The sequence below is a fragment of the Littorina saxatilis genome, unplaced genomic scaffold (genome assembly GCF_037325665.1).
Source record: "Littorina saxatilis isolate snail1 unplaced genomic scaffold, US_GU_Lsax_2.0 scaffold_2287, whole genome shotgun sequence".
In the NCBI taxonomy this organism is placed as follows: Eukaryota; Metazoa; Mollusca; class Gastropoda; order Littorinimorpha; family Littorinidae; genus Littorina; species Littorina saxatilis.
In genome coordinates, this window is record NW_027129439.1 from 1 (window position 1) to 10,000 (window position 10,000).

The window sequence follows — 10,000 nt, forward strand, 5'->3', positions numbered from 1 at the left end:
CACACACACACACACACACACACACACACACACATATATATACACGCACACACAGATTCACACACGCACACACGCACGCATAAATATATTCACACACACACACACACACACACACACACACACACACACACTCACAACCACACACACAACCACACACACACAACCACACACACACACACAACCACACACACACACACACACACACACACACACACACACACACACACACACAATATATACAAATCGTGACATTAGAAAAAACAAGCAATTACTGTATTGTAACTGTACAAAGAGCGAAGGACAAAGGAGAGAATCTGCGGACAGTGAAGCGAGTACATTGTTATCGCAGTATTAGCATAAGTAGTCTGCATGCCTTCTTTGCACTGATAAAGAGGATTAGTGTTAGAACTTACAGGGTCGAGGTCGTATTTTGTTGGTCAACATGAGTTGGTTGGAATTCAGTCGACTATAATCGATTGTGGTTGTGGTCGTGAGTGGATAGTTATCATCGTAATCTCCATACATAATGGTCTTTCTTTCTTTATTTATTTGGTGTTTAACGTCGTTTTCAACCACGAAGGTTATATCGCGACGAATACATAATGGTGAGACAATTCAAAACAATACAATTCAAAACTATGCATGACGACACAATACATTTTTCCTGTATGTAAGTTTCCATTTGTGTCCCCAGAACAAGCATCTATTTGGGACATGAAGGGGTTGTACGCTAAGAAAACATTTTTTTCTGTCTGTTGTGTCTTTTATATACATAGGCCTACGTTGTAAAGATATTAAGATACAAATTATCAAGATAGATCTTTTTTGTCATGATCATGTGACAATACAACTCATCGACGACGACGATGGTGATGATGATGATGATGATGCGGATGATGATGACTATGACGACGAATACAACAACAATACAACTCATCGACGACGACGACGACGATGATGATGACGACGACGATGATGATAATGATCCTAAGTGTACGAGATCTGATTTGATTTTAACGCTGTCGTTCGATCGCAGTCGTACAAGGATGTAGGAGTCCTATACTTCGCTTTTAAATCGCCCTAATCTAACATTTTCTTTCTGTTAAGAGCTACGCATGGAATATTACGACCAAGACCGTTTCAACCAACTCTCGCACTTCTACATATTTCTCCAGGCACTTCGTTGACTAGGAGGACGACCCAAAACCACCTCATTAGGGCTTAAGACAGTGTAACGGAAGATACAGGGATACCGAATGAAAAGTTAGCTTTGTATTGCTGACCGGGCTCGGACATTGGGTTGCCTTGGGCGGGCACAGTGGCCTGGTGGGTAAGACGCTGGCCTCACAAGCGGAAGGTCGAGTGTTCGAATCCCGGTCGGGTTCAGTATGGAGAACTGTCCAAACTCAAAGGTCAATTTACGTGCAGACCTGCTAGTGCCGTGTTCCATTCGTTTGTTCAGGCAAGTGCAAGACCAAGACCAAGCAAACCTAGGCAAGCGCAAGACCAAGTGCGCACGTATAAGATCGTGATGAATTAGTTTTGCTCTTCAAATTTGTCAGCTTGTGTGTGTGACTCATCTCTACGATATGCCTACTTCAAATCTGTATTTCACATTGTGTGAAGATTTCACACTTTTCAATTGCACGTGTCGTGACTAGGTGGAGTGAGTCATACGGATACCGGATGCGCCCCCTAGAATGTAAAGAAGGAACAACAAGCACGCCCCCAAGCGGGATAAAACACTTCAGGAAAGATAACTTGGTTGACGAAATGAAAAATGCGAACTGCGCTTCCTTTATCTTTTTCTGACCGTTTTCTGTTCTGTCCCCCTCCATGGTAATGCATATGTGTGAGTACGATATGGAGAAAAGGGTATACATTTGCTGACGCAATTGATGGTTTGAATTGTACTGTTATAATCGAACAAACTTATGCCACGAACATATCTCTCCGTCCCTCCCTCTCGCTCTTTCTCTCTCTCTCTCTCTCTCTCTCTCTCTCTCTCTCTCTCTCTCTCTCTCTCTCTCTCTCTCTCTCTCTCTCTCTCTCTCTCTCTCTCTCTCTCTCTCTCTCTCTCTCTCTCTCTCTCTCTCTCTCTCTGATCGAAAGCAATATGTCCTTCTTAATGGGAAACTGTCTACTACAGGTCGTGTCACGAGTGGGGTTCCTCAAGGTTCCGTTCTTGGTCCACTTTTGTTTTGTATAATATTCATTAATGACTTGCCACTCCATATTTCTGATCCTCGTGTTATCAATGACCTTTTTGCTGACGACTCATCTGTGTACACTTTCTCAAAAAATCTGAACATGTTAGAGTCATCACTTCAAAGAAGCCTCGATGAAATGTTTACTTGGTGTAACACTAATACTATGATAGTTCATCCTGCAAAAACCAAAAGTATGGTAATCACTTCTAGACAGAAACATCAGCTGGCCCCACTTGTTCTAAAGCTTAACCTTGGATCATCACCGATTGAGCAAGTCCGTGAACATCGGGTTCTAGGAGTCACAATAGATTCTGAGCTAAACTGGAAATGTCATTTAAACAATATAAACAAAACGCTGTCGAGAAACATGTTCTTATTCTCGCAGCTACGATATTATGTCGACACTTCAGTTCTTAAATTATTTTACCATGCACACATTCTTTCGCATTTAAGTTATGCTTCTACGTTATGGGACAACTGCAGTGATGTTCACATGATCAAACTGAATTCTCTCCATCGTCGTGCAGCTAAACTTATGATACCTAACTCATCGGTCACTACTGACGAAAAACTGAAACTGCTCGGCCTCCTTCCGTTGAACCAGCAGCTTAAACTGAATAAATCATTATTCATGTTTAGAGTTATGAACAAGGAAGTCCCAGAGTACATTCTGTCGCTGTTTCAAAAAGCAACCAACAGGTATGGTTCTAGTAAATTCATTCCACCCCGCCCCCGACTAGATTTGTACAAGTCTAGTCTTGCATTTTCAGGGTCATCAGTGTGGAATTCACTTCCAACAGCATTGAAATATATTCCATCAGTCAAAGCCTTTAAAAAGCAAATACACAGACATTTGTTTCAAATCTGATTCCAAGTGGAGCATTCCACCGTTATCGTAACCTAGTGGTGATTCAAAATGGGTTTACTCCGATGTATCAAACCGTCCTAATGTTATCATACATACCGGTTATCTTATAGCAGTCTCTTTTCAGGGTTACTGTTTCTGTTGATACTGTTGTGTTGGTATATCCTTTGTTGTAGTTCTTTTCTTCCTTTTGCTATGTTGTCGGTATTTTTTGTAAAATACAAATGACTTACTGTTTGTTATTTTGCTTGCTCGCCGTTGTTGTTTCATTTGGACCATATGTTTCTAGTGCTCGGGATTTTTTTTTATTTATTTTTTTTTTTTTTTTTTTTTTTAATATTTTTTTTATATTTTTTATTGTTATTATCATATGACATCATCATCCTTACCATTATTTCATATTTCTATTGCTGTTATTGTATTTAATAGTATCAAATACTATAACTTTTTCTTTGCCTTTAAATGCCATTTATTATCATATGTACGTTTTTTTTTTTTTTTTTTTTTTTTTTGCCGTCAACCTCTTTTGCTCTTATAATGTTTTCATGTCTGTTTTGTATTCATGTTAGTTAGCAAGGACAGATTGTAAGACTAGGCAACGCCTAAAATCTCCATCCTTCTGTAATAAAGTTTAATCAATCAATCAATCAATCAATCTCTCTCTCTCTCTCTTTCTCTCTTTGTCTCTCTCTCTCTCTTTGTCTCTCTCTCTCTCGTTTTCTCTCTTTGTCTCTCTCTCTCTCTCTAACTCTCTCTCTCTCTCTCTCTCTCCCTCCCTCTCTCCCTCCCTCTCTCTCTGCCTGTCTCTCTGCCTGTCTCTTTCTATGTTTCGGTGTGAGAGAAAGAGAATTGAGTGAGCAGAGAGACCGACAGACAAGCAGAGAGTTACTGATACAGACCGACAGACAGACAGACAGACAGACAGACAGACAGACAGACAGACAGACAGAGACAGAGACAGACAAACAGACAGACTTACAGACAAGGCAGGCACAGACAAATAGAGCAAGATCCATTTCAAAACTATCAGTAATTCAAATTTCAACGTCTTAAGACAGCAGGACCTCCCCTATCTGACGCGAAAGATGTCATCAGTGGCTGTCTCCATATCACCTCGATATCCCTGCCCACCCTACGGGATAAGCGTAACGCCTTGATAACTGCTATAGTGCGTTTCTCCAGCAGAGACCAATGACATTCTTTACAGACAATGGTCGAGTTTCATTAGCGACTCTATATAGTCGCTAGGGTCGGACTAAAGATCGCTAAAATGAGGTCTGGTCGAACCTGATGACGTCATTCTGGTTGCTCTAGTCAGACCCGAACACAGCCGAGGGTTTGTGTGGTTCCAAAATGCCGTCGAATGTGCGGTGAATGCGATCTGTCAAGTGATGTTTTTCTTACGAGACAAATATTAGACGGTGCTGTTCATTTCAAAGCACAATCTGCATTGACAGCTAGTTTGATGTAGTGTTGGCTATCTTTGCGAAGAAGATTTGGTGGATATTGAGTTTGTTTATGTGAGTCGTTTTAATCGTTAAGAAACTCCTAGAACATCGATCTAGCGATGGCCATTTTGGATGAGTATGGTTCGACCAGACCACGTTTCAGCGAAGCGACCCGAGTGATATGCGCAGTAGACTAACCAGAATAGACTAGGGTTGACCATTAAAACTCGCCCAATAGCTGGAGCTCAATCTTTGTAGCCAACATCGGCGCGCGGCAGATGTAGTTCCAGTTGCTCGTGCTGGTAACACAAATTTAAACTCTGTGGCCTTATTTTATTTTATTTATTTACGATAATTTATATCGCGCACATATCTCACCACACAAGGCGACTCAAGGCGCATGTTACCTATTGATGCCGTGTGAGATGGATTTTTTTTACACAATATATCACGCATTCACATCGACCATCAAACCTCAAGCCTATTAGGGCGAGCATTCACCTTTCACGGCCTTTATTGCAAGTCACACGGGTATTTGATGGACATTTTTATCTATGCCTATACAATTTTGCCAGGAAAGACCCTTTTGTCAATCGTGGGATCTTTAACGTGCACACCAAATGTAGTGTACAACGAAGGGACCTCGGTTTTTCGTCTCATCCGAAAGACTAGCACTTGAACCCACCACCTAGGTTAGGAAGGGGGGGAGAAAATTGCTAACGCCCTGACCCAGGGTCGAATTCGCAACCTCTCGCTTCCGAGCGCAAGTGCTTTACCACTCGGCCACCCAGGCCTTCTACTATTACAAGGCTTAGTCTCCTGGACACGGATGTTCGGCTTTAAGCCTGTCCTGAATTGAGTCAAACGTTGACACCGCGAAGATTTCGCGAAGTCTTTCTCTCCCAAAATTCAGTGCCAAAGCTTCGTGAAGGGAGATTCGTGAATTGAACCTCGCGAAGTCTACCTCGCCCAATTAGCTGGGTCGAGCAGTCATGGTTCACACACACGCACAAAATAACACGAAAGTAGTTATTAGAACGTTTCATTTTTGACAAAACGAAACATTCACGAGCTCCTCGACCTAATGGTATTTGCAGTGATTATCGTGACAGGAGACACCAAGAAGGAAGAGGAGTACTATATCTCTAAGTTAAATTCAAGTGGGTTTTTTTTTTACAGTCGGACCTGCCAACAACGACCACTGCAGGGCACGATCAAAAGTGTTTGTTATAGACAGGTGGTCGTTGTTTAACGGTTACTTCTAATTATGAATGTAAGGCGCTTAGAACCGCATTAGCTATGACAGATTCCACTGTGTAAGTGCCTGTGACATTCTGGATTTGCATTTGTGACCCTCCACCACGGAATGAGTCGCATGTCACCTTTGCATGATTTTCATATTATTACATTTACCTAAAGAGATTTGTATGCTCTATCCAGTGGTGAAACCCGTTTTAGAAAAGAGCGAAAACTTTTTGAGTATAAACCTGTGACTAAGGTGACCCTCACACTGTTACCAGACACCCCCCGGACGGATATTAAGCCTAGCGCAGAATCGCGCGAGGTGACATGCGACTCATTCCGTAGTGGAGGGTCACATTTGAACTTTGAACTTGAACTGACGTTTTTTAACTACAGTGAGAGGCAACGTCAAAGAGCCCGGGCCGGGAGCATTGTCTTTATGTGAACATTTAAAGTAATGCGCTTGTTGAATATTAACCTGCGCTAAGGGTAACGTTGATTTATTCTCACCAACAAACAAAATGTTCCAGAACTTTGCTAGCTTCAGCGACGACAAGTATCATTCACATTCATGAAAAACTTAATACTGTCCTTTGTCTGAAGTTGACTTCGTGTCTTTTGACCAAAATGTGATTGTCAAAGCTTCGTGTATTCGTCCGATAACTTTGAGGTTTTGCAGTCGATGAAGCTAGGTTTTCAAGTTTACAGGTCACGGACGTCAAACAATGCGCCAATGAAGTTCGCTTTAGATTGTCCTCTTTGGGTAAGAAAATGCTTTTTTGGCATGCATTGAGCAAACTCGAAAAGCTTTCTTTCTTTCTTTCTTTATTTGGTGTTTAACGTCGTTTTCAACCACGAAGGTTATATCGCGACGGGGAAAGATGGAATAGAGCCACTTGTTAATTGTTTCTTGTTCACAAAAGCACTAATCAAAAAATTGCTCCAGGGGCTTGCAACGTAGTACAATATATTACCTTACTGGGAGAATGCAAGTTTCCAGTACAAAGGACTTAACATTTCTTACATACTGCTTGACTAAAATCTTTACAAACATTGACTATATTCTATACAAGAAACACTTGTAGTCAAGTGGCGTATCCAGTCTTTTTGTGTAATTATCTCCTGCCCGACTCAGTTGCCTCCCCTGTCTATTATCTTCCCCTGGCCCAAGTTGTGTCTCCCGCTAGGATGATTGTGTGTTTACTATCGTAGGGAAGACTCTTGACCGGATTCCTTTCCAACCTCTTATCCCAGATTTAGGTGGTCGTTATGTAATGTGCCGCCAGACTGTCTGGGTATCGTTGGACGGCGTTTTGTCAAGTGGGTGTCACTTCTTTTGACAGGGTGGCTTGGAGGTTTTAGTCTCTTACCCCTCTCCCCCTTCTTTGTAACTGGTTGTAATATAATGAGTTTTATCCGGTGTGCGTAATATTTCCGGTGCGTGACACCTCTGTAACGATTTCTGCCTCGGTACCGATCCCTTTCATTTTGGCAGGCAATCTTAAGACGACGCCCCCCGTTGTCTGACACCTAGGTAGCGTTCCTATTGGCTATTGGGAATCGGAGTTGACCAGCCTTTAAAAGGGAGAGCATTTAGGCTAGGGGAGAGAACGCGATTTGTGATATACTGAGCTGTGTGTTGCTCCGATTGTGTCGGTTGACTTGTGGTGTTAGATTCCGATACCTGTGCTCTTGTGTTTACGTTTCACTGAGTGTGCTCACTGAGGAGAATCTGTAAGTAACTAACTGCTTTATTCATTCCTTATGCTGTATTCTTTCCTTATGCTCTATTCTTATGTTTCATTTCATGCTATGGTGTTTGTATATGTACATTTTGACGCTGATTTGGTCCCGGGCGATGTCCGACCGGTCTCGAGTCAGACTGAGTTGATGACGCCATTTTGATCTATCAGAGAGATGTGTGTTCTAGATCAGTTTCTAATTACTTTTATGATTTGGTGCTGAAATTGAGCGTTAATAACTTCTAATATTTGATGACCAGTTGTTCTAAAGCTGTTTTAGAGTCTTGTAAATTAAAGACTCGTAAGAATCAAGTAAGGCAGACTCGTTCTCATTTTCCCGCCAGTTCAATGGGCTTTGTTTGGGGAAAACACATATACACATTTTGTACTAGCATTCCACTGGGCTAAATAATGTCTAGCACATAAAACTCGCGCGTGTATCGTAACCCATGTGTATCGTTGCCATTTTTCCCCATTTTATCACATATTATTTCTGGAGATCAGTAGAGTCTGAGTAGTAGTCGGTTAAAAGCCCAAAGTTAAGCCCCCAGTGCCATTGGCCCGTAAAGCTACCTATTTACGATTTAGGCGCAGAAACCCCTACAATTGATGAACGGGAATTATGGTTGACATATATTTTGGGTAATGAACTCGTATCATGAGTTATCTTTCTTATTCTTGTCGTTATTATTCAACTCTATGAAGATGTGTCTTCATGGCGATGAACATACTTAATAATAACAATTATTTTGCAGTTGCGGTTCATGCAGTTGATTAATTTATGTAGAGCATTTTCCAATGCAAGGCTTAGGCCTAAGGGAAGATGTTGGTTACTTCCCTTGACATTAGCTGTTGTGGAGTTGTTTAACTCACTGTGGATTCTCTTTCAGAGAATGCTGTGTCTGCAGGATTTTGGCTGTATTGTTTAGGTTTATTGTGGAATGTATGTATGGTTAGGATGCATTGGTATGAATGGTGCGTTTTACTTGTTATGCCATGTACTTATATTATGTTTTCTTTTCTTTTCATGTGTCATCAGACACTGCTTTCTGGTGTTAACTTTCTGGTGTTAACTTTCTGGTGTTAACTTTCTGGTGTCTACTTTCTGGTGTTTGCTTCTGGTGTACGTTAATTAAAAGTCACGTTATCGCAACCTCTGTCTTGGCGTCTCATTTATGCTTCCTGGCCTATTACCCCCCCTTCCACTACACCCTATCACATCTGGCGCTGCGAGCAGGGTTCAGGAAGTAGAGACGCCGTAGTTTAACACCAGAAAGCAGGGAAAGCAGTGTAGGATTGACTCAGCACATCCAAGATGGCGGTCGACGGGGTTCCTAGACCCCAGTGGCAGATGTTCTCCCCTCCCAGGCTTCCCCTCTTCACTAGCAGCAAAGATGGCTGTCTGCTAGACGACTACGTCACAGAGGCTCGCCGCATCATTGCCCACTTCAACCTGGAGGCGCTGGGCGGCGAGGCTGCTGAATGGCTGATCCAGTCACTTGCTGGGCCTGCCAAGAAGGAGATCAACTTGCACCCCCCTCAGGCGACCGCTACGGCTGACCTAGTCTTGACCATCCTGCAGGACGCGTTTGGGGACCACGCCAGCATTTCCACTCTCCTAGCGTCGTTCTACAGCATCTGCCAGAGTCAAGAGGAGGGCATTCTCTCATATGCCCACAAGTTGCAGGCTCTGCGGGACAAGACGAATGCTGTTGTTGCCGGTACAGTTACCGATGCTGCACTTCGTGAGCAATTCATGCACGGACTGTTCTTGCCTGCAATGAGACGGGACCTCATGCGCTTTGCGAGAGGGCGTGAGGCTGTCCCTTTTGCGGCAGTCCGTGCAGAAGCTCTCAGGTGGATGAGGGAAGATTTCGAAGTGGTGACGAAGCAACAACAACAAGCAACAGAGAGCAGCACTGAGGTACGCAGCCTGCAATTACCAGTCAACGAACTCGCCGTCAGCTCAGCAGAGCTTCGAGCTGCCCTGGACCAACACCCTCGAGCTGCCCCTCGTCAACAGCAACCGTCCGCGAAGCCACGTTGTTGGCTTTGCAACCGCCACGGGCACCTACAAAGCAGGTGCCCTACCAAGCGTCATGGGAGTCAACAACCGTTGTCATGGAGACAGCCCAGTGAGAAACGCGCGAGTCATCAATCAACATCCATCACGGCGCAACCTCTCCTTGAGCAAAGCTGTCAGACAGAGGAACAGCATCGGCTGGCGACAACCCCCGTCCCCGTGCAGCTACACGACGCTCAGCTGATTTCATTTTGGGATTCGTTACTTAACCTTGCCCCTGTACCCCGAGTCCCTGCTACCCCAACGTTCCCGGACCGAGGCACTGTCTGCATCGCACGCCCTGTCTTCCCCCCACCCGTCCAGCCTCATCCGGTGCAGCCAGCAGCCCCTGCACCAGTTCCTGATCCACAGACACCTCCTGCACGTGTTCAAGACCAGCCTCTGGCTAGAGACCCAGAACCTCTGGTCCC

At 43.7% G+C, this 10,000-nt stretch overlaps 1 long non-coding RNA gene across 1 annotated transcript in view; it reads left to right on the plus strand.

The window, feature by feature from the left end:
• Nucleotides 1-7,325: 7,325 nt before the first annotated feature.
• The window catches only part of LOC138957713 (uncharacterized), a 4,398-nt gene continuing 1,723 nt past the window's right edge, over nt 7,326-10,000 (plus strand). Inside the window, exon 1 of the long non-coding RNA XR_011453143.1 lies at nt 7,326-7,641. This is a non-coding gene — a long non-coding RNA (uncharacterized lncRNA). The remainder of the gene's footprint in view (nt 7,642-10,000) is intronic.